Source organism: Xenopus laevis, chromosome 4S, assembly GCF_017654675.1.
Source record: "Xenopus laevis strain J_2021 chromosome 4S, Xenopus_laevis_v10.1, whole genome shotgun sequence".
In the NCBI taxonomy this organism is placed as follows: domain Eukaryota; kingdom Metazoa; phylum Chordata; class Amphibia; order Anura; family Pipidae; genus Xenopus; species Xenopus laevis.
In genome coordinates, this window is record NC_054378.1 from 128569092 (window position 1) to 128594429 (window position 25338).

Below are 25338 nucleotides of genomic sequence, written 5' to 3' on the forward strand. Positions count from 1 at the left end.
TTCAATCCAGTCAGTGGTCCGTGTGAAACACAGGGAGTCGGAATCCGCCGGCCTAACAGGTGAAAAGTTGTTGTCGAGTGTATAGGACACACACGTCATCTTTTATTCATAAGGCCGGGACAATGGCGAGCTGCTGGAGCTCCTGTTACAGCAAATAGTTCCCATTTGGGAAGGGAAATTCAGTAATCATGTCACTCACGTCTTGGCTTCCTTTTAAGTAGAGGCTGGAAAGCGTGAAATGTCATGCAGGGAGTTAATAGGGGGGCATTCAGGCGGCTGGTGAAAGGCCTTCGCTCAGTGTTATTCATGGGAACTAAAATCCACTCAAAAATGACCCAAGGGGCCTGAATCCTGCTCATAATATGCCTTTTGCTTTTTTGTCATTTTGTGGGTCCCAAACGATTTATATATATAAGATCGTAAGGAACTTAAAAGATTACCGATTCCGGGGATTAAGTCAAGGGTGCCCCATGTCTGATGCTTATTGCTTAGTACATGTATAGGATCTGTTATATGGAAACCCGTTATCCAGAAAGCTCTTAATTACGGGCGGGCCATCTCCCATAGACAAACCTGATCTTTAAATAATAATTATAAATATCCTTTTTCTTTGTATTAACAAAACAGTACATTGTGTATCCCAACTAAAATACAATTAATCCATATTAAAGGAGAACTAAAGATTAATTAAATAATTAACTAGAAATGTTGTACATGATGTTTTGTGCTTCTGTACCAGCCCAAGGCAACCACAGCCCTTTAGCAGTAAAGATCTGTGTCTCCAAAGATGCCCCAGTAGCTCCCCATCTTCTTTCCTGCTGAATCACTGCACATGCTCTGTGCTGCTGTCACTTACTGAGCTTAGGGAGCCACTCACAATATACAGTACACATAGAATAGAAATGTCACAATATAAGGCTGATTAGTAATTAATACAGATAATTACTACATGGCAGCACAGAAACCAGTGCAATTAGCATCAGAATTGAATAATCAGCAAACCTGTAGCATCAGCTTATATTACAGCCAGGGAAGCTCATTTTCTGCTGGATAATTAGTGACGAGCCCTAACCTTAGCTTCTCAACAGCCAATCAGAGCCCACTGAGCATGTGAGTGTCACAGACACTTTCCAAGATGGTGACCCCCCGTGACAAGTTTGAAGTCCTGGATCATTGCTGCTATTGACAAGCTCAAAAACAATCCTTTAATTAAATGGTTTTTAGGAGACGTAAGGTATGGAGATCTAAATTATAGAAAGATCCCTTATCCGGAAAGCCCCAGGTCCTGAGCATTCTGTATCACAGATTTAATACCTGTATTGCTAAGCATATATACCACCAGTCTACATAATGTAAGTGTGTGTGACCTATGAGCTGTTGATGAACTAGGACTCCCATACAGTCCAGAGAACCAGCAGGAACTGTACACAAGGGCAATCTAATTTCCCACTCCAGGAAGACAAATACCTCAGAAATATACCCAGTGCTCATTTATTTTTATTTTTCTCTGAATGGTCCCTAGAACAAACAGGAGCAGGGGAGCCTTCTGAATACTTATATTTACTGCATATTTATCCATATATAATGGCATCTGTACCAGGAATTCGGCATGAATAATGCAGCGGTTATCTGCCTAAGATGCATGAGTCATGAAAAAAATATAAAGTTATTTCCATGAATCTTTAAGTGGCATCCTCATATTGGAACATAAGCGAAACTTCCAGGGATTTTGAGCATTCCATCTAGAATGTGTCATGGGGACACCGCTGTGCGGAATGCTTTCTACTCCTTTATAATGAATAACCAATTGGAACATGTGCGCTCCGAGGATGTGAGCAGAAACTATTCCTAATTCAATGAATGGAAGCAGAAGGCTTTTTATAAGCTGAGCTGCTTACTTAATGGTAGGGCTGTAGGGCAGATGAAATGAGTAATTACATGTTAGAGTTTAGAGGGCTGCAGCCCCTCTTGTCATTGTGTAAGGGCCACTCTTAGCATTTCATGACTCTGATAGTTCAGCAACATCTGGCTTGGTAGTTCAACAGGCCTCACTTTGATCTGAGATCATTAAAGTTTCATAGTTACATAGTGGTTGAGTTTTTCACCTCTAAAGGTCCGAATGACCGATTTTAGCGAAGTCCGACCAATCCGTCAAATTATTGTGACGTTAGTGGGATTCGAACGATCGTACATCTTACGATTTTTCGTCAGACATCTGTCAGAAAATTGATTGACCATTTTAAAAAATCTTTATCGGTCCCAGTGCAATCTTTCTATGTTTGCAGGGCCAAGCAGGCAGCTACTAGGGATGCACCGAATCCGGGATTCGGTTCGGGATTCGGCCAGGATTCGGCCTATCAAGCAGGATTCAGATTCGGCCGAATCCTTCTGCCCGGACGAACCGAATCCTAATTTGCGTATGCAAATTAGGGGAGGGAGGGAAATCTCGTGACTTTTTGTCACAAAACAAGGAAGTAAAAAATGTTTTCCCCTTCCCACCTCTAATTTGCATATGCAAATTAGGGTTTGGATTTGGTTCGGTATTCGGCCGAATCTTTCACGAAGGCCTATTCCAAAAAAGTGGATTCGGTGCATCCCTAGCAGCTACCCTTCAGTTTTGCTGCCATTCAGCCTGAAATGGTCTTTTTAGTTGATGGACACATCGTACATTTAAACGATCATTTCGAGATAATCGTGGTCTCACGATAACGATTGGATCTTTTAAAAATCTTTACATCCATGGCCAGCTTAAGTTAACTTTTACTATGGTGTAGAGAGTGATATTCTGAGATAATGTGCAATTGGTTTTCATTTTTTATTATTTGTGGTTTTTGAGTTATTTAGCTTTTTATTCAGCAGCTCTCCAGTTTGCAGTTTTAGCCATCTGGTTGCTAGGATCCAAATTCCCTTAGCAACAATGTATTGATTTGAATAAGAGACTGGAATATGAATAGGAGAGACCTGAATAATATGAGTCATAAAAATTGACAATAACAATACGTGTCACCTTACAGAGCATTTGTTTTTTCAGATGGGGTCGGTGACCCCATTTGAAAGCTGGAAAGAGTCAGAAGAAAAAGGTAAATAATTAAAAAAAACTATAAAACTATAAAAAATAAATAACAAAGACCAATTGAAAAGTTACTTAGAACTGGCCATCCTATAACATACTAAAAGTTAACTTAAAGGTGAATCACCCCTTTAGAAAAAAAAATACATCAAGTTTAACAGTTTTGCTCAAATAAATCCACCCTACCTAATGTCTGCCTGATCCACAGGCAAAAATCTGTTGCAGCATCCAGTTTGTATCAGAAAATGGGAATAACGTTCCCAAATCACATATGGGATCAGTCCTGGATTTGCTTTGTGCTAGGAGTGTTAATCCGTAGGCTTTTGTATTCCCACATTCTAAAAAGGCATCCGACCCTTTCTTAAAGCTCTCTAACGCATTAGCCAGCACATCTGCTTTAGGCAGAGAGAGTCACAACCTCACAGCTCTTACTCTTAAATTCATTTTCACAAAGTGACACGAGTTGATTTTGGGTGCTCAGAGGCACAAAAAAATACTCAGATCTGGCAGCTATTTGTTAAACTCTCCTACCTGCGTGAGGAAGGCTGTTTACTGCTATGGAATCCTTTATCCAGAAACCCATTATCCAGAAAGCACCAAGTTGTGGAATGGCCATTCACCATAGATTCCTTTTTTTTTTTATTTATATATTTTTATTTTCGTAGTGAAAGTTGACATCATTTGTGTGTGCATACCGGGATAGATTCCTTTTTTAATCAAATCTTTAACATTTTTTAAAATAATAAAACTGTACCATTTACTTGATGTCGGCTAAGATATAATTGCCCCTTATTGGTGGCAAAACAATTCTCTTGGGTTTATTTATTTTCTAGTATCTAAATTACGGAAAGCATTTTGGATAACAGGCCCCATACAGGTCCCATACTGATATTCATGTGACCCATCAGGTGAGAACTACATGTATTTGCCAATTTTTTCCTGTCCCACCATTTTTTGTTAAAGGAAAACTAAACCATAAAAATGAATGTGGCCAGAAATGGTATATTTTATATTCGGAACTTATTGCACGAGGCTAAAGTTTCAGTTTATCAATAGCAGCAATGATCCAGGACTTCAAACTTGTCACAGGGGGTCACCATCTTGGAAAGTGTCTGTGACACTCACATGCTCAGTGGGCTCTGATTGGCTGTTGAGAAGCTAAGCTTAGGGCTCGTCACTAATTATCCAGCAGAAAATGACCTTCCCTAGCTGTAATATAAGCTGATGCTACAGGTTTGCTGATTATTCAATTCTGATGCTAATTGCACTGGTTTCTGTGCTGCCATGTAGTAATTATGTGTATTAATTACTAATCAGCCTTATATTGTGACATTTCTATTCTATGTGTACTGTATATTGTGAGTGGCTCCCTAAGCTCAGTAAGTGACAGCAGCACAGAGCATGTGCAGTGAATCAGCAGAAAAGAAGATGGGGAGCTACTGGGGCATCTTTGGAGACACAGATCTTTACTGCTAAAGGGCTGTGGTTGCCTTGGGCTGGTACAGAAGCACAAAACATCATGTACAACATTTCTACATAAGGTACTTCTTTAGTTCTCCTTTAAAGCTCAGTGTAGGATGAAAAAAAATTTTTTTCTTAAATGTTCCCAACACTGAATATATAACTCTACTTTAATCTCTCAATCGTCTATACAACCAATTGATTCACCTGTAGATCATTTCCCGAAGTGTCACGGCAGGCACATAGTTAAAATTTGATATCTAACTTCTTCTAAAATCTTTTTTAAGTCCTGATCAAAGGCTCTGAATGGTGTCCCTGCGTTTCCCTCGCACACTAACAATCTGTAGATACCATTACATTTTTTCAGCATGAAACCAAACACTTCAAATCCCAGAAGCCGTCTCAAATTTATGGTTAATAAAAGAATTTATTGTGCTGGATGACATCTGCTGTATCACTCTGGGAGCAAAAACTGGCAGCGCTTAGACAGGAAATATTTCCCTTTCAGATCATTAGAGCCGAGGCTGCAGGGTCTGATTTCAGCCAAGTCCCTATAGATAGAAAGATAATTAAACCCCCTTTTTTTATTTTTGTTATTTTAGAGAGCGAATTCCTCCTTTGTTTAATTGTGTGTTAGTATTTATAAAAATCATTATTAGTATCATTAAAGCAACAACCACCTCTACTGAGGCTTCTCATTCTCAGCTGTTATAGGCAGAAATGTTCTTAAAGGGGCTGCTCACCTTCAAATACTTTTTTTCAGTTCAGTTGGTTTCAGACAGTTAGCCAGAAATAAGACATTTCCCAATTATTTTCTATTTGTGACTATTTTTCCAATAGTGAAGTGTAAAGTTTCATTTTTTCTCCTTCTAAAGCAACTCTGGGAGGGGGGGTCGCCGACCCTGTAACTGTTTTAAATTCATCTGTTAGTTGATCAATATCTTGTTTACTGTCCCTGCTGAGCGAAATCCCTGAGTTGCATTAAAAGCAGCTGTTAGAATTGATACAATAGTTGCTAATGTTCCACAGATACTGCTGAGAAATGGTTCAACTAATTGTAGCAACTAATTGTAGCAACTAAATTTGGAAAAATGTAACAGTTCAGGTGCTCCTGGATCACTGAGCTGCCAGATTCAAACACGAGAGACACGAACTTTACATACTTTTTGGGAAAATAGTAAAAAATAAAAGATGGAAAGCAACTGAAAAAATACTTTGTTTATGGAGAATAATCTGAAAACAAATGGACTGGAAAACGTTTTTGCAAGGTGAATAATCCCTTAAATGGAGTTTAATCAGTAGGAATAAAAAGCCTCAGACCATAGATCAGTGATCCCCAACCAGTGGCTTGTGAGCAACATATTTCTCACCAACCCCCTGGATTGCATAAAATCAAAGTATACTGCCAAGTAGAGCCTCCCATACACTGCCAGTCCGCATAGGGGCTACCAAACAGTTAACCACAGTCCTTGCTTGCTCCCCAACAATTTTTACATTTGAAAGTGGCTCACAGGTACAAAAGGTTGAGGACCCCTGCTATAGACTGGGACTATGGGATAGCAGGTATAGTAGGGAGAGATGGTGTCTATAGTAACAGTGGATAATAGTCTCTGGGAAGGGAGTGTGACTGTGGGATAGCAGGTATAGTAGGGAGAGATGGTACCTATAGTAACAGTGGATAATAGTCTCTGGGAAGGGAGTGTGACTGTGGGATAGCAGGTATAGTAGGGAGAGATGGTGTCTATAGTAACAGTGGATAATAGTCTCTGGGAAGGGAGTGTGACTGTGAGATAGCAGGTATAGTAGGGAGAGATGGTGTCTATAGTAACAGTGGGATAATAGTCTCTGGGAAGGGAGTGTGACTGTGGGATAGCAGGTATAGTAGGGAGAGATGGTGTCTATAGTAACAGTGGGATAATAGTCTCTGGGAAGGGAGTGTGACTGTGGGATAGCAGGTATAGTAGGGAGAGATGGTGCCTATAGTAACAGTGGATAATAGTCTCTGGGAACGGAGTGTGACTGTGGGTTAGCAGGTATAGTAGGGAGAGATGGTGCCTATAGTAACAGTGGGATAATAGTCTCTGGGAAGGGAGTGTGACTGTGGGTTAGCAGGTATAGTAGGGAGAGATGGTGCCTATAGTAACAGTGGGATAATAGTCTCTGGGAAGGGAGTGTGACTGTGGGATAGCAGGTATAGTAGGGAGAGATGGTGTCTATAGTAACAGTGGATAATAGTCTCTGGGAAGGGAGTGTGACTGTGGGATAGCAGGTATAGTAGGGAGAGATGGTGTCTATAGTAACAGTGGGATAATAGTCTCTGGGAAGGGAGTGTGACTGTGGGATAGCAGGTATAGTAGGGAGAGATGGTGCCTATAGTAACAGTGGATAATAGTCTCTGGGAAGGGAGTGTGACTGAGGGATAGCTGGTATAGTAGGGAGAGATGGTGTCTATAGTAACAGTGGATAATAGTCTCTGGGAAGGGAGTGTGACTGTGGGATAGCAGGTATAGTAGGGAGAGATGGTGTCTATAGTAACAGTGGATAATAGTCTCTGGGAAGGGAGTGTGACTGTGGGATAGCAGGTATAGTAGGGAGAGATGGTGCCTATAGTAACAGTGGATAATAGTCTCTGGGAAGGGAGTGTGACTGTGGGATAGCAGGTATAGTAGGGAGAGATGGTGCCTATAGTAACAGTGGGATAATAGTCTCTGGGAAGGGAGTGTGACTGTGGGATAGCAGGTATAGTAGGGAGAGATGGTGTCTATAGTAACAGTGGGATAATAGTCTCTGGGAAGGGAGTGTGACTGTGGGATAGCAGGTATAGTAGGGAGAGATGGTGTCTATAGTAACAGTGGATAATAGTCTCTGGGAAGGGAGTGTGACTGTGGGATAGCAGGTATAGTAGGGAGAGATGGTGTCTATAGTAACAGTGGATAATAGTCTCTGGGAAGGGAGTGTGACTGTGGGATAGCAGGTATAGTAGGGAGAGATGGTGTCTATAGTAACAGTGGATAATAGTCTCTGGGAAGGGAGTGTGACTGTGGGATAGCAGGTATAGTAGGGAGAGATGGTGTCTATAGTAACAGTGGATAATAGTCTCTGGGAAGGGAGTGTGACTGTGGGATAGCAGGTATAGTAGGGAGAGATGGTGTCTATAGTAACAGTGGATAATAGTCTCTGGGAAGGGAGTGTGACTGAGGGATAACAGGTATAGTAGGGAGAGGTGGTGCCTATAGTAACAGTGGGATGGCAGAATGGCAATAGCAGCTGCCATGGTTAGAAATGAGTTAATCTATAGTCTGCCTAATGTTTCCAGACAAAGTCTGCATTAAAAAAGAGAGGGTTTTGTCGAATATAACCTATTTTGGCACAGTTTCTTTAATACTGGTGATCAAAGTATGGATTTAAAACAAATGAAAATATTGTAATGCCCTTCCTATATTTTCCACATTGTTACTTTTCCCATAAATCCTAAGAATTAAGTTTCATTTTATAGATGAGATTGGTTACACAGTGTGCTTCAGAAGACATATATGCAACACACACACATATACTGTAATATATTTAAATATACATCTTTTATAAGTCAACAACTATTTACACACATAGACATACACACACTTACACACTTGTGCCTTAAATATCGCAGGGACTGTGAGCCATTAATGAAGTAAAATTTTAAGGACATTGTAATCAAATCTGCACTGAATAAGTTCAACACAATTGTATCTCTACAGGTATGGGACCTGTTATCCAGAATGCCCTGGAGCTGGGGTTTTCCGGATATAGGATATTTCTGTAATTTGGATCTTCATACCTTAAGTCTACTAGAACATCATATAAATATTAAATAATCCCAATAGGCTGGTTTTGCTTCCAATAAGGATTAATTATATCTTAGTTGGGATCAAGTACAAGCTACTGTTTTATTATTACACAGAAAAAAAATCTTTTTTAAAAATTTTGATTATTTGCATAAAATGGAGTCTATGGGAGATGGCCTTTTTTGGTAATTCTGAGCTTTCTAGATTACGGGTTTCCGGATAACAGATCCTATATCTGTATATTCCTGTGAGAATAGAAATACTGGAGAGCCAATGCCAAAATTCTCTCCCCAACGGACACTCTGCCCTGGTACTTTCTCTATTATTGAAAAAGAGGTAAATTACTCCCACAGCCATTTCCCTATTGAAATGACTTCACTTCCTTCCACCTGAAACTTCATGTAAAGGTTAACTTCCCCTTTAGATCAGCACTTCCCTTATTATAAAAAATATGTTTGTTTGCTAATCTATGTTTTTCTCAATCTCCACCCTAGTAATAGAAATTGAGGGTGCTATACTTTATAGTATATACTAATATGTTATAGAATAGATGGCACTTACCAACTTGCATTTGGGCTTCATTTTTATTTTATTTTTGTATAGTTTAATTATTGCGTTTCCTCTTCTGACTTCCAAGCTGTCAAATAAGGGTTACTGACCCCCAACAGCCAAAACAACTATTGGTCTGTGAGGCTACAATGTAATTGTTACTTTTAATGATTTATCTTTGTATTCAGGCCCTTGCCTATTCATATTCCAGTTCTCATTTCTGGTTGCTAGGCTTATTTCAACCATAGCAACCTGATAGCTGCTAAAATTCCAAACTTGAGAGCTGTTGAGCTGTTGAAGTGCAAATTGTCTTAGAATAGTGCTCTCCATATCATACTAAAAAAAAGTTATTTTAAAGGTGAACAACTCGTTTAAGAGACACGATGTAGCAGAGGTCACTTTACCTCCAGGTCTTTTAACCAGCGGCTTCTACTACAAATACCCCTTTGATGGCCCTGGTTGTATTTAAGGGTCTTGTGCCGCGACTAACGTGCACCGACACAACCGTGTTGACGAGGGCCCGAAGTGGGGCGATTAGATTTCGTCTCAGGAAATATCCCTGCACACAAACTGTAATTAGGAGCTGCATCTGACCTTGGGTGCAGCACGTAAACCTTTATCTTGGCTCACGCTCAATCCTCATTCCCACCCCCGGCACACTTTTGCACCAGCTATTTTATAATGTGCCAGATCTGTCGGGTTCAACAGGAACAGGTTTTTGAGGGCGATGGAGAAATTAAATAAAACAGCCGCAACTTGTTTTATCCACGCGAGAATCTAAGCTCTCTCATTAGACTAATTAGGGTGCCTTAAAGGGGAACTAAAGCCTAACTAAAGAAGTAGGTAGAAATGTTGTACATGATGTTTTGTGATTCTGTACCAGCCCAAGCCCTTTAGCAGTAAAGATTTGTGTCTCCAAAGATGCCCCAGTAGCTCCCCATCTTCTTTTCTGCTGATTCACTGATTCGCATGCTCTGTGCTGCTGTCACTTACTGAGCTTAGGGAGCCACTCACAATATACAGTACACATAGAATAGAAATGTCACAATATAAGGCTGATTAGTCATTAATACACATAATTACTACATGGCAGCACAGAAACCAGTGCAATTAGCATCAGAATTGAATAATCAGCAAACCTGTAGCATCAGCTTATATTACAGCCAGGGAAGCTCATTTTCTGCTGGATAATTAGTGACGAGCCCTAAGCTTAGCTTCTCAACAGCCAATCAGAGCCCACTGAGCATGTGAGTGTCACAGACACTTTCCAAGATGGTGACCCCCTGTGACAAGTTTGAAGTCCTGGATCATTGCTGCTATTGACAAGCTCAAACTTTAGCCTCGTGCATTAAGTTCACTATAGAAAATATGACAGTTTTACCCATATTCATTTTTAGGGTTTAGTTCATCTTTAAGGTGATGGTGCTTTATTTGCGATCCCTTGCAGACGACCCCTGAAAATACCCTGTCACTTACTGAATAGCGCAAATTGCACAATTCCCACAATTCCCAATTCTGTATAGTAAGGCCAAGGAATGTTCATTTAAAGGGGAAATGTTATTATTTTCTTTTGTACAATGTTGCACACACAACTTACAGGCACAAACAAACAGCCACTTTATTTTCCCTCCCTTGTATTTGTACAGCTCAGGGCAATAAGCAGATGTGGTCCTGGGGGGGGCCCTCCTACAACTTGTTTGTACAAAGCAATGAGTAGGAAATCCCTTTGTGCATTGCTAATTACCCATATCTGGTTAGTGGCTGGTAGGCCCAGTCCTGAAAAGTAGTGATAAATAATGAAAATAAACATTCCCTGCTCAGGGCACTCAGTATAGCCCGGGGCCATGGAACCGGTCAGGCTTCTGTGATTTGGGAACGGAAGTGAGTCCATTGTTGTCCCAACTGATGAACTGTGAGAGCTTGTGGCCTGCAGGTCTGATAACAATCTCTTCTTCTAAATGTTGTCACTCCAGGTCTTTAGACCAACAATGTTGTTCTTCTTATAACCTCAAAGTGCAGCTTGAGCCTTCAATACCGTGGGTGCTGGAGCTCAGGGAAGAGGTCCTTGGGGCTCCAGTCCATTTGCCTGTGGGATTGGTAATGAGGCCCATTATCTTAATTTATAGCCATGAGATGGAAATAAATAATCAGATACCGGGCTGAGCACATCTGGTGGCAGACTGTTTCCCAGTCCTGTTTCCATCTGTATTGCTCGGAGCAATTAATTACGGGCTAATTGCAGCCTGAACCAAACCTTCCAGTGGTTTCTGACTGTGCCGGGCTCTTTGCTGAGTGATCAATGTGCACGGATGGAAAATGCACCAAATCAAAGGGAAACATTGAGATGAAGCATCTCCTGCTAATTAACTTCCATGTTTATTTTCTTAATGAACCACAGGAAGGTCCAGCTACAGCCTCTATTATCCATGGACACGACTGCCAGGACATGTTTGTACTGGGTGTATTGTGCACAAATTCCCATTTAGTAATAAGGACTTTCCTTTTTTATGCGGCTGCAGGGGGAGGCCAGGAGATATAGGGGCACCATGAGACCCTAATTCATATACAATTTCAAGAAATACTGATAAAACAAGACAACCTCTAAAGGGGCTTTAAAAATAATTTGCTGTGGGGCCCAGTAATATCTAGTTACACCACTGGTCACAGTATGTCATTGACTACATTTATATTATTATAATAATGTTGTGCATTACAGACATGGGATGTTCCCCATGTGTCTCCTGTCCCCCCATTTTATTGCAGAAGATTGGGGGGGGACATGTTCCGCTGAGCAAAGAGACCCTTTGTTCTATAGAATGTGAAACCTCTGGAAAACTCATTGAGGAACCAGAATCCTGGGTCTGAGTCCCACGTAACTGTTCTGCGGGGAGACCGGAGCTGCTTATTGTCCAGTGCCCCCCCTGCATTATTATACTGTAGGGATCCAGAGCCGGGACGCACATTCGCTTCTTTTGGAAAACACATTACAGCACCCAAAGCTGCTCAGCCTATTCACATTCAAAGTGTTTTTGCCATTTAAGCTTTAAACGAGGTGCGAGGATGAGCAGTGTTTCCCGTTGCCTCGGGGTGGACTCGTGGATTAGCGCTGCTTAGTAGGACTGGCCCTTGATGTTTATTACCCCACTGTGTCGGGTGCGATGGAGGGGCAATAAATCTTGAGGCTGCAGAACTTCTTCCCGTGTCTGTATGTCCTGCTAGTAACCAAAGAGAGACGTTGTAGTATTGCACTTAACAAATGAGCCTCAAACCAGAATCTAATATAGGCCCAATAAAAACAAATAGACTTAAGGGGGGACACATAGTTGCAGTGAATTTTGGGCCACTTGGTGACCCTGCCTGCTCGGCACGTGTCCAACACAGTGGAAAGGTAAATGATACTCAGAAAGGCTTTATATCTGTGAAACCAGAAAGGCTCACAGTTTCCAATATTATTGGAAACTGGGGTATTATTAATGCCACAGGCTAAGGGTTGGTGGCACACGGGGAGATTAGTTGCGATAAATCTTGTCTATTGGGGGCGACTAAGCTCCCCGAAACGCCTTCCCACCGGCGATTTGCATTCTTGCCAGTGGGAAGGCATTTTGGGGAGATTTTTTAAAAAAGCAACGTAAAAAGGCCACATGCACTTTTTCTTAAGGGTGGTGACAAACGGGGAGATTAGCCGCCCGCAGTACCGAATATTTATCGCTTGGCGACTAATCTCCCCGTTTGTCACCACCCTTAGGAAAAAGTGCATGTGGCCTTTTTACGTTGCATTTTTAAAAATGTAAATATTGGACCAAATATGCCCGTTATACTTTTTCAAGGGTTTTCAGCCGGGCGGTTTTTGTCTTCCCAAAACGCAATTTTCAGAAGTTCACATTTCCCAGAATCCTCACCTAGGAAGAAGCTGCAGGAGCATAATTGTGTCATTACAGGCAAGAAACCTAGCGAGAATTTCGTTGCCATACTGGAAACCGCAGGTTTTCCCACCAAGTATACCTGTTGCACTGCAGATCATATTCTGTGCTATGGGTTTGGATTTTTACTCCAAATAGAAAAATCCAATGGCACACAGGTCTGCTGGAACACTTCAAGTGTTTATTACGGAGTGCAATGCAACATTTCGAGGCGGACCCCTTTGTCAAGCATACGGAACATACAGAGTGGTGCATATAAATAGGGTAACAATGATCCAATTAACGTGTCATAATTAATCCACCAATAAGTAACTTATAACGCAACTTTGAGAGAGGGACAGTCTCCCTTCTAAACTCGAACACCTAAAAACATGACACATTATCAGTGTTGATCCAACATCATACAGGATGGGGCACATTTACTAAGCTCGAGTGACGGATTCGAAGTAAAAACTTCGAATTTCGAAGTATTTTTTGGGTACTTCGACCATCGAATAGACCTTCGACTTCGATTCGAACGATTCAAAGTAAAAATCGTTCGACTATTCGACAATTTGATAGTCGAAGTACTGTCTCTTTAAAAAAAACTTTGACTACATACTTCGGTAGTTTAAACCTACCGAGGTACAATGTTAGCCTATGGCGACCTTCCACATTACTTTGCTAAGGTTTTTTTGATCGAAGGAAAATCCTTCGATCGATGGATTAAAATCCTTTGAATCGTTCGATTCAAAGGACTTCGATCGTAGGATTTGCGGTAAATCCTACGAATTCGATATTCGAATTCGTAGAATTTTACCTCGAGGGTCAAATGCAAGGGTTTATTAACCCTCGATATTCGATCCTTAGTAAATGTGCCCCGATGTGTCCAAGTCCAGTAATAAATAGAGTGAAAAAAGTGCTAAAAACCGATAATTCAGTATTGAAAAAAAAAATGGCATAAAAAGTCCATACTAATGTCCATTTAATTTAAGCTAAAACACAAACAAGACATTTACAGAAATTGTTACATCACGTATCTTAAAGGGTATATATAATTAATCTTACCCTATGTTAGGACAGTGAAGGGACATAATAGCTATTGGACTATTATTAGGAGGTGGCTGAACCCCCACCTGTCTGCACCAGGCATCCCTGTACTACATTGGTCCTACATTGCTTGTATACTTTGGATTTTGAATAGCATATTGGAGCTTCAGGCAGAAAATGTAAATAATGGTGTTTATTGGCTGAAGTGCCCAGTGGGTTTACTGAAGCGTGTGTTCCATTTTACCCAGAGCTACATTTATTATTTATAAATATGTCACATGTACCCTTGCTCTCATGACATATACCTGCCCAGCTACTAATTACCAGCTAAATCTGGGGCATGTACTTGCTGGAAAATGTGTAATCCCACCTCAAATCTGCCCCTATACCCAATAGACCCACCCTGATCTTCCCCATTCCCCACTTCGTTGCTTATTGCCTGGTTCCTTATACAGGGATGTTATCCAGAGACCTGGTATCTAGAAAGCTCAAAATTATAGAAAGGCCGTGTCCCATCCAAATAACCCAAATGTTTAAAATGATTTCCTTTTTCTGTGTAATAATAAAACAGTCGCTTGTACTTGATCCCAACTAAGATATAATTAATCCTTATTGGAAGCAAAACCAGCCTATTGGGTTTATTTCATGTTTATATGATTTTCTAGTAGACTTATGGAGACACAAATTACGGAAAGATCATTATCTGGAAATCTCCAGGTCCCGAGCATTCTGGATAACAGGTCCCATACCTGTACTTGATCCAAACTAAGATAAAATCAATCCTTATTGGAAGCAAAACCAGCCTACTGGGTTTAGTTAATCTTTACATGATTTATAAGTAGATGTAAGATATAAAGATCTATTATCCGGAAAGCCCTAGGTCCCGATTATTCTAAATAACAGGTCCCATTTCTATATAATCATCTAGCCTCTTTCAGTGCACACCAGTGGGAATTGTAGCATCTCTACCCATGCAGAAAAATACCAGTTTCACTGACCACCCACAATATATTAACAAATTGCCCCAGTCCAGTATGTCCAGGCAACAAATCAGATGTTTGTGTTCAAAGTGAAACTAGCAGCTGATTGGTTGTTCTTGGCTTCAATACCTGACCCAAATTACCCCCAATCTGTAAAGCATTTCAGTCCCTGGTGTGATGTTTGTGTATATTTGTGGGTTATTTTGGACCCTCTTTGGGAAGTGGGGTGCGGGCTAATGTATTGTTTGCACTAAATTTAGTAACCCATAACCTCTAATCAGGGGGGTCCCCCAAATGTTGATCTTCAGGTCTCCGTACCCTCTTCAGCTGTCAGGGGATGCTGGGAGTTGTATTCAACAACATCTGGAGGGCCAGGGAGGCTGCACATGCTCAGTTTGGTTTAGAATTTGTCAATACATTTTTTTTTTTTTTTTACCTAAAGTGAGTCCATATTTAAGGCTACGTGAGACTAACAATACTCTTTTTGTTCAAGTTCGGGGGGGGCAGCATTAGCACAAAGGACCCTGGGAAGAATGAATGTAGTTTGACAAGATTTTAATGACTGAGATACAGAGAAAGAGCCCAAGGCCTGACGTTGTGAGGGACAAAGAGATGCGAGAAACCATTTGCAGGACCCCGATACTGATCTTGGCTCTGCCCGGCCCAGCTGGATTGAATTTCTCCCCTTTAATTGATCCCAGAATACGGCCTTTAATTCTCTCTGAGCCGAGATCACAAGAGGTTTTTGTTGATGGAAATCTGTACAATGTATATACATCACAGAGCGGGGCCCTCGGATGCAATCTTGGTGCAATTAACTCATTTAGCTCCGGCCGTGATGTACAAGGGCTCATGGGGATTCCATTTATCCCATGCGGCCTTGCATTTTGCATTCCATGGGGGCCCCCGCGTTGGGCGCATAAAGAGGCTGCTGAGGGTGAATAGTTCTGGGCGACGTTAATGAGAGCAGATATGGTTATTGTGGCCTAGAGATGACTGACTCGATAGGAGCTTGAGCAGCTGCTTAGATAGGCTGACATGGCTATACCTTAGAAGTTTCTCCAACAAGAAATTGTCTTAAAAGGCGAGTGGAAACGTTAAAAAAAAGAAATATGATGATGATATACTTTATTAAGGGGTCATATAACCCCTTTAAAGAATGACTATCCCTAAGGGAAAGCTTCTCCTGCTGATCCTTCTTGATCGGATAATCTAGATTTCAGGTGCTCCCCCCCCCATCATTCACAGACAAACTCTACTATATATTTCTCCTTGAAATACTAGAACCAGAAGTGGGTTGGGCCAGGTTGTGACACGGTTCTGGTGCATAGAACGAGGCAGAAAACACCAAACATCTTGTGCTTTCACTCAAGTCTCCTTTTGGGTAGTACCTCAACATTGTAATTGTGTGTTTTCTAACTGACGCCATACAACTGAGGGATCAGTGTTCTGTTTCACTGTGGTTGGTTCCTACATTACAGAACTAGGAGGCTCCTGTGCCAATTGTAGATCTCTCTCTCATTCCCTGACCTGGATCTGATATCTTTAGGACACCTCCTGACTTGGAATTAACCCTGACAGGGTTTCTTAGGGCCCACCAGAGAACCTGACTTCCAGCACCCATTCTCACAGCAATGGTGCCAATAAGAAAGGGCTGATGGGAATAGTACTTGGCTGGGCCCACTGGGAGATCCACTGTACACGGGCAGGCCAGTGTGACCCTGGGCACAAGCACAGTAGTATTTTTCATTTCAGAGTAGAACAGATTTCAGATTGCATATAACTGGTGGGTGGCATCTGTGTATCAAAATAGACTCCCTGGCTGAAGCTCTAAGGCAGTGATCCCCAACCAGTAGCTCACGAGGAACATGTTGCTCTCCAACCCCTTTGATGTGGCCTCAAAGCAGGTGCTTATTTTTGAATTCCAGGCTTGGAGACAAGTTTTAGTTGCATAAAAACCAAGGGTACTGCCAAACAGTCACCTGTAGTCTGCCAGTCCACATAGGGGCTACCAAATAGCCAATCACATCCCTTATTTGGCACCCCTAGGAAGTTTTTTCAGGTTTTGTTGCTCCCCAACTCTTTTTACAATTGAATGTGGCTCACAGGTAAAAATGGTTGGGGACCCCTGCCCTAAGGGATTAATAATTGTGACTTTTAGGGTCCAAGGTGGACTTGCTCTGTTAGCACAAGTTAGGGAGCACACCTCCATCCACCACAACGGAGACCTTTCCCACATCACCCCTCCATTAACTTTGTGTTGTGTTCCTCCCCTTGTGCTGCTAGAAACACCCTAAATCGCTCAGTGTGCCGTTACCCTCAGAATCCCACAACAAAGGTTTCAGCGTGAATTCCAGTGGGAACAAAGTTTAGGTACAGACTGGCACTGTTATACAACAGGAGACATGGGGCTTAGTGCCAGCCTGTGCTTAGAAATAAGATTATAAACAAAAGCCTTTATTATTTGGGCTATTAATAGGGTGCCTATAATCTGCCGGCTCTGCAGCACATTGATAGTTCCCTTTCTTTTCCCACAGTGTTTGGCTCTTTGTTCTTCCCCAGTATGGGCCCAGTATATACAGCATCAACGTTAAGTGATAGAAAGTATGTGTGCCCAGAACATTCCTGCAGCCTATGAGTAAGTGCTCACCCTTGGCATGAAAAGCGTCAGGCTTAATTATGTCCTAAATAAAGATTTTCTAATTTTTATACATTATTTGGGCTCCTATTTTTCAAGTAACAGTAATTCTCTGCCAACTTTTGCTTTTGTTTGACCCATGGATTGGGGGCTCTCTTTGGGATGTGACTACTGTGTATGATTTTTTGACCTACTTCATTTAAAAACGGGAAACTTGTATGGATGAAATGAGAATTTATATGGAACTTTGGATTATTGCCTAATTAGTAGAACTGCACACCACAGCAATATAGTACATTTCAGAGCATTCCTTTGTATATTTGTATTTATACATATTGGAGGAGGGAGGTGCCATATTGATTCCCTTAGACAGTACAGTATGAGGGTATAGCTTATTGTGTGCCCAGAATATTCCTTCTCTGTATATTTGTATTTATACATATGGGAGGAGGTTCCATATTGATTCCCTTAGACAGAACAGTATGAGGGTATAGCTTATTGTGTGCCCAGAACATTCCTTCTCTGTATATTTGTATTTATACATATGGGAGGAGGGAGGTGCCATATTGATTCCCTTAGACAGTACAGTATGAGGGTATAGCTTATTGTGTGCCCAGAACATTCCTTCTCTGTATATTTGTATTTATACATATGGTAGGAGGAGGTACCATATTGATTCCCTTAGTCAGTACAGTATGAGGGTATAGCTTATTGTGTGCCCAGAACATTCCTTCTCTGTATATTTGTATTTATACATATGGGAGGAGGGAGGTGCCATATTGATTCCTTTAGACAGTACAGTATGAGGGTATAGCTTATTGTGTGCCCAGAACATTCCTTCTCTGTATATTTGTATTTATACATATGGGAGGAGGGAGGTGCCATATTGATTCCCTTAGACAGTACAGTATGAGGGTATAGCTTATTGTGTGCCCAGAACATTCCTTCTCTGTATATTTGTATTTATACATATGGGAGGAGGAGGTGCCATATTGATTCCCTTAGACAGTACAGTATGAGGGTATAGCTTATTGTGTGCCCAGAACATTCCTTCTCTGTATATTTGTATTTATACATATGGTAGGAGGAGGTACCATATTGATTCCCTTAGTCAGTACAGTATGAGGGTATAGCTTATTGTGTGCCCAGAACATTCCTTCTCTGTATATTTGTATTTATACATATGGGAGGAGGAGGTGCCATATTGATTCCCTTAGACAGTACAGTATGAGGGTATAGCTTATTGTGTGCCCAGAACATTCCTTCTCTGTATATTTGTATTTATACATATAAATGGAAGCTGCCAAATTGCATCTCTACTGGCCTTTTTGTGCATATTGGTATGTTAGATACAAGTAAAAGACAAGCAGGATGAACCCCTTTCCCCCAGCCTGTAGCAAATATGGAAGAACCCCACATACTTAGATTTTCTATTGATGTTGGAGGAGGGGGGGGGGTACCTCGTGACCTAACACTTCTCACACACTTGTACAAGGGCTTTGAACTATGTGTTATCTGTACAGGTGTTGCTACAGGTGTGAGGCCGAGTAGAGACAAAAGGATATTTATTGGGCCATAAAAGCAGCCGGGCTTTGTTTGTGAAGGCGGCTGCCACTTCCTCTCTCACATGAAAGGGAATATAAGGATATTGCTCTGCCAGTGATACAGACTTCTGTGTGGTGTCATCTGTATGGGGTTATATTGCAGGGAAACCATACAGATCTTGTTACACTACAACTCCCAGCATCCTGAGCCTCACAATTTGCATCATAGGGATGTAGATAATGACACCATTACATGTTCAGCTCAGCATGCTGGGAACTGTAGTTAATAGGCCTCAGGCAGGCAACAGAATGATCTATTTTTCCCATTGCGAGTAATGATAATGAGCCACCGATACACACTGTGCTGCCTGAGCTCTCAGGGGATGAACTGTGAGGGTGAGTGTGACAAAATGACTTGGCTGTAGCTATCAGGCTTGTATTCATGTATTTGCTCAACACACTCCAGGAGCAGAGACCGTTATTATCCTTATAATACACAAAAGTCATGAATATCTTGTAAATTATATCCTTATAGACCGTGACTAGTGATGTCATCCGTTATAAACGGTGAGTAGTGATGTCATTTTTGTCACATGACTCACTAAAACTAGTGTACTCTAATAAATAAAGTACCCCTTGTAGGAAAATATGAGCATATTAGAAGTAGGGATACACCCAATCCAGGATTCTGTTCAGGATTCGGCCTTTTTCAGCAGGATTTGGGTTCAGCCGAATCCTTCAGCCCGGCCGAACTGAATCCTAATTTGCATATGCAAATTAGGGGTTGGGAGGGGAATCGTGTGACTTTGTCACAAAACAAGGACGTAAAAAATGTTTTCCCCTTCCCACCCCTAATTTGCATATGCAAATTAGGATTCGGATAGGGTTCGGTATGCGGCCAAATCTTTCGCAAAGGTTTCGGGAGTTCGGCTGAATCCAAAATAGTGGATTCGGTGCATCCCTAATTAGAAGTAACCTCGGATTTCCATAACCTGTATAAAAGCATTTGGCCTTCAGCCTTGTACTTTTATATGATCATGAAACTCCTCGGTGACTTATAATATCCTTATATTTTACATTATTTATTGACTATATATCCCACAGGTGTCAGTGCTCCGTTAATGGGTCCTTAGGGTTGCGGTTCTTGTGCCTGTGGGATAGGTAAATGAGACCTGTTCAAGATTGTCAGCTCTTGGAGTCAGCTGGCTGTTTTAGTACAATGGCCTGAAGGTTGGCCCCAGACTGATGTGAATAATAATGGAGACCGTCCCCTGTTGTCACGCACGCTGACTATGGTATGCACAAAAATGGCACGATATCCCCTTCAATTTGGTGCTGTCACGTAAGAAGAAGAAGCTTTTGCACGCACAGGTGAGGAGGAGACGCATTCCTCTGCACTCAGACACCTCCCTGAGCCGAGTGTGAGCCCAGGAATGAGCGCTGGCGTGACGGCCGGGAATGCACTGCTGTTTCATGTGGGCACGTCTAGACCTGAGGCCGTTTCCTCACGACACCTTCTTATCACTCCGACATGCACTTTATCTGCTGTGTACGTCAGTGACTCGCACGCCATGCTGAACTCCGTGTGTGCGGAAATGCTTATGGGTGGGGAAAATCAGTCCAGTTTTGCAGAACCGCGGGTTCTGACTGTAGAAACAATGTAGCAGAAATCCATTTCCAGGTGTGTTTGTTTTCTATTCATTTCAATACATTGCTGCATGGGGCTTGCTCGTTCCAGGACGCAGTTACAGCTCTAATGTGAGACCCCATAAAGCCTTTGAAGTGTTTCCGAAATGTGTTACTTTCAAAGGAACATTGGTTTAGGGGGAAGTTATTATTCCAAGTGCTCCCCTAGTGAGCTTCCGCTAAGCCCCTTCCTCCGGGGAGGCTCTAACACCTATTTACTGACGAGATCAAACCCCTCATTAGCCTGTGATGTCTGGCAGCTCCAGCCAACAGAGGAAGGGTCTCGCTCGCACCTATCATTATACGCACCTATCATTATATGCTCAGCAGGAACAGCCCGGCTCCCATCATTATATGAACCCCTCTTCCTCGAATGGGTTATTATAGAATTCACTGAGGAATAATGAAATGTCACCACACTTGCACACCCTGGCTCTCCATAAAGTGAATGCCCGGTGCTCGGTGAAAAAGGTTTCGGTAACCTCCAAAGTATAAAGAATTTCATTGGCACAAAGGGGTTTACCAAATAAACATAGCAAGGGCCTGTCCCTGCTTGGATTTGGCCTGAGTGCAGGCCCGGACTGGCAATCTGTGGGTTCTGGCAAATGCCAGAGGGGCTGCTATAAGGTCCCATAGAAAGTCACTATTTAGTGGGCTGGTGGGAGCTGTTTGGGCCTCTTTGTGGGCTGATTGGGCCTCTGTGTACCTGAAATGCCAGGACCTATTTAAATTCTCAGTCCGGACCTGCCTGAGTGCCAGTGAAATTCTTTATTATTACAGAATTCCCCATAGCAGTGGCACACGCAGCAGTTCCAGGTTGGCAGCTCCACCAAACATTTGCCATTCCTCTCCCTTTCATTTAAACGGCAGCTGCCTGATTTCATGGTGCACCTATAATTCCAAGCAATTTCTGTTGGTCAGTGAATGAGGAGTCATCACAATTGTTTTTGTGCCCATTGATGAGCTTTTTGTAACCTGGGAAGTAGTTTCCCTTCGGCAGAAGAAAGACATTTATGCCACTTGTTCTTCGTGCAAGAAGAGATAATGAGCCACTGTTACTCGCTGTGCTGCTTGATCTCTCGGACAAAATAGTGGGAGGGTGGCTGTTACCAAATGGCTTGTGATAGTCCTTCAGCCGGTCGTGTACCCGCAAAAAAAGCGTCTCCCTGCGGAATGAGGGGAGGATTTTCAGGTGCAAGTGTCGGGTTGCGGGTATCATCTAAATTTCTTATCTTAGGTACTATTTTACTCCTTTTAAAGTTTCACCAAACTTGTTTCTTCCCCGCCCACTTTTGATGTCACTTCCGGTTTGCAGCAACATCACTTCCTGTTTGATGGTGGTCGGCGCGTTGCGGATTAGGCAGTTGCAGGGGCGGGTAGCGGATCAAAGTGGGTAAATAGGCGGGTTAGGGTCGCGGGCTTCGGGTTTGCGTCGGGTCCGGGTCTTAGTAATTGGTTCCGCGCAGGACTCTAGCTTGTGCAATGTATATGCACCTGAGTGTTCTCCTTATTTCTTTCCTACAGGGGGGAGCAGGGATAGGAGGGAGAAATCTGTGCCCCTCAAGGGTTGTCAAGGGTTGCTAGGAGTTAAGCTGGCCATAGATGTTGAGATTTTTAAAAGTTCAGATCCTGATCGTGAGACCACGATCTTCTCGGTACTATCGTACGAATTTACCATCAACTAAAAAGACCAATTTGCCAGGAAAACAAAGGGGAGCTGCCTGATTGGCCCTGCAAACATAGATACATTGCACTGGGACCCACAAAGATTTTTTGACCTGGAGATCAATTTCCTGACAGACGTCGGCCGAAAAATCGTAAGATGTACGAACGTTCGAATCCCACTAACCGCATGATAATTTCGAAGGGCTTCCCTGAAATCGGTAGTTTGGCAAGAAGAATCGTCGCATCTATGGGGAGCATTATAGTACAGCAAGAGATGCTCAGCCACAATTTGGGTTAAACCTATTCATCCTGAAGGCTCTGCTTTTACTTCCTTGGACACTGGAAATGTTTCAATGTAAAATTGCTCCGTATCAACAAACACAGAACCCAACTGTCACCCCGAGATCTGTGAGTGTGAGGAATGGCTGCCTTCTCTCTCCTCCTGATTAAACCATAAAACAACCAATAAAATCGGAAAAATTAAAGCAAATGAACCAAACGGCTCTGTTATTTAAAATATATATTTTCATAATGTACTTTGTGCCGGGCATCTGGCTCTGCTTGTCCTTATCTCTCACACAATATTCACCAGATATTGGCTCTCTGTTCTGCACTGGATAGATTCCATGTAAAGCCAATGGGCATCTCATGCCTGGTGTGACTTATTATTAATATTATTATTACTACTAATACAGGTATAGGATCCCTTATCTGGAAACCCGATATCCAGAAAGCTCCGAATTACGGAATGGCTGTCTCCCATAGACTCCATTTTATCCAAACAATCCAAATTTTTAAAAATGATTTCCTTTTTCTGTGTAATAATAAAACAGTCGCTTGTACTTGATCCCAACCAAGATATAATTAATCCTTATTGGAAGCAAAACCAGCCTATTGGGTTTATTTAATGTTTACATGATTTTCTAGTAGACTTAAGGCATGAAGACCCAACTTACAGAAAGATCTGTTATCCGGAAAACCCCAGGTCCCTAACATTCTGGATAAAAGGTCCCATACCTGTAATATTATTATTAACATGTATTTTAGAGCGCCAACGTATTCCGCAGCGTTGTACAATTACAGAATTACACACACAGCAACTAGTCACTGATACAAAAGGTAAAGAGGACCCGTCCCAGAAGAGCTTGCAATCTAAAACTAAGGCTGCTATGCCCTTCATTCTTCCCTGGCATCTGATGACCTCTGTTCACATGACTTTGCTTTTTTGGGTACAAGGTCACCAGGGGAAAATAAATATTACCAGGGAATTCTGGTATGAGATTAAGGGGTTAAAGGGCACAATTTATCCTCTGCTTGGAAAATTCATTCTTTCAATATTTACACTCTTGTATTTACATGAATGGCCAGAAGGAAACTTAAAGGGGAACTAAAAATCATGAAGCAGATGAATATAATTTTTACACTGCTGCCATAGTGAATTTGACACGGCAGTGCCCCCTCCTGCTGTTCTGTTCCATTGGTCAGTGGTCAGAAGCATCTCCTGGTGCATCTCTGCTCCGTTCAATAACTCACTGGCAGCTCGACAATAGAACCGAGCTGAGAGCCGTCACAAGATGCTTCTCCACTCAGTAACCTAATTCCCTGATGGCCGGCTGGCCAGACAGAGAAAAAATAGTCATGTCATTGAACTTGTAAAGGTACTCCGTAAAGCAATATTTGTGCATATACGTGTCGGGCTACAATCATAATGAGGCACTTGCAAAGGAATGGGAAATTTAGGAGCAATTAAGGGTAGGGACACACTGGGCGATTTGGGGAGATTTAGTCGCCTGGCGACTAATCGCAGCGACTTTTCTCCCCGAATGCTTCCCCTCGCTCTGCGCCTGGCTAAAATGAAAAATCGCCTGCGCTAATCACACGCGGCGATTCATTTTCCGAAGTCGCCCGAAGTTGCCTCACGAGGAAACTTCGGGCGACTTCGGAAAACGAATCGCCGCGTGTGATTAGCGCAGGCGATTTTTCATTTTAGCCAGGCGCAGAGCGAGGGGAAGCATTCGGGGAAGATTGGTCGTGGAAAGTCGCGGCGATTAGTCGCCAGGCGACTAAATCTCCCCAAATCGCCCAGTGTGTCCCAGCCCTAAAGGACGGCTGGGAGTTTAATTACCTGCCTTCGTTACTAGATAAGGTGTCAATTAAACACTATCTGCTCTTTATACAGCGATAGGAACCCTCTGTTCTCACTATCTCTCTCCTCAAAGGAGCTGTTGTTACTCGTTTTATTTGATGCCAACTCCTCTGAATGGCATTGGAACACTGACTTTGCTATTTGTTCATTTTAAAGGGGATATAAACCCCAAAAAAAGATCATTTTGCTCTTTTAAAGGGACTGATCACCTTTGAGTTAACCTTTAGTCTGATGTAGGGATATTCTGAGACAGTTTGCAATTGGTTTCCGTTTTTTATTATTTGTGTTTTTTGAGTTATTTAGCTTTTTATTCAGCAGCTCTCTAGTTTGTAATTTCAGCAATCAGGTTGCTAGGGTCCTAATTACCCTGGCAACCATGCATTGATTTGAATAAGACACTGGAATATGAATAGGAGAGGCCTGAATAGAAAGATGAGTAATAAAAAGTAGCAATAACAATACATTTGTAGCCTTACAGAGCATGTTTTTTTTTTGACGGGGTCAGTGACCCCTATTTAAAAGTTGGGAAGAGTCAGAAAAAGAAGGCAAATTATTCAAAAACAATAAAAACAAAGGCCAATTTAAAAGTTGCTTAGAATAAGCTATTCTATAACATGCTAAAAGTTAATTTAAAGGTGAAACCCCTTTAAAGGGACACTGTTACTTGTTCCTGGTAAGAAAGTGCAATACTAAAGGGATTGTTCAGCTTTAAATTAACTGTTAGTCTGATGTAGAGAGGGATATTCTGAGACAATTTGCAATTGGTTTTCATTTTATATTATTTGTGGTTTTTGACTTATTTAGCTTTTTATTGAGCAGCTCTCCA

General features: G+C 41.9%; 1 protein-coding gene across 3 annotated transcripts in view; it reads left to right on the forward strand.

Moving 5' to 3' along the window:
- Positions 1 to 25338, forward strand: part of il17rd.S (interleukin 17 receptor D S homeolog) — a 56026-nt gene that overhangs the window by 13190 nt on the left and 17498 nt on the right. Inside the window, exon 2 of one of the 3 annotated variants that reach the window (XM_041591135.1) lies at positions 17371 to 17471. The gene's annotated coding sequence lies outside the window, so the exon portion shown is untranslated. 3 annotated transcript variants of the gene reach the window in all.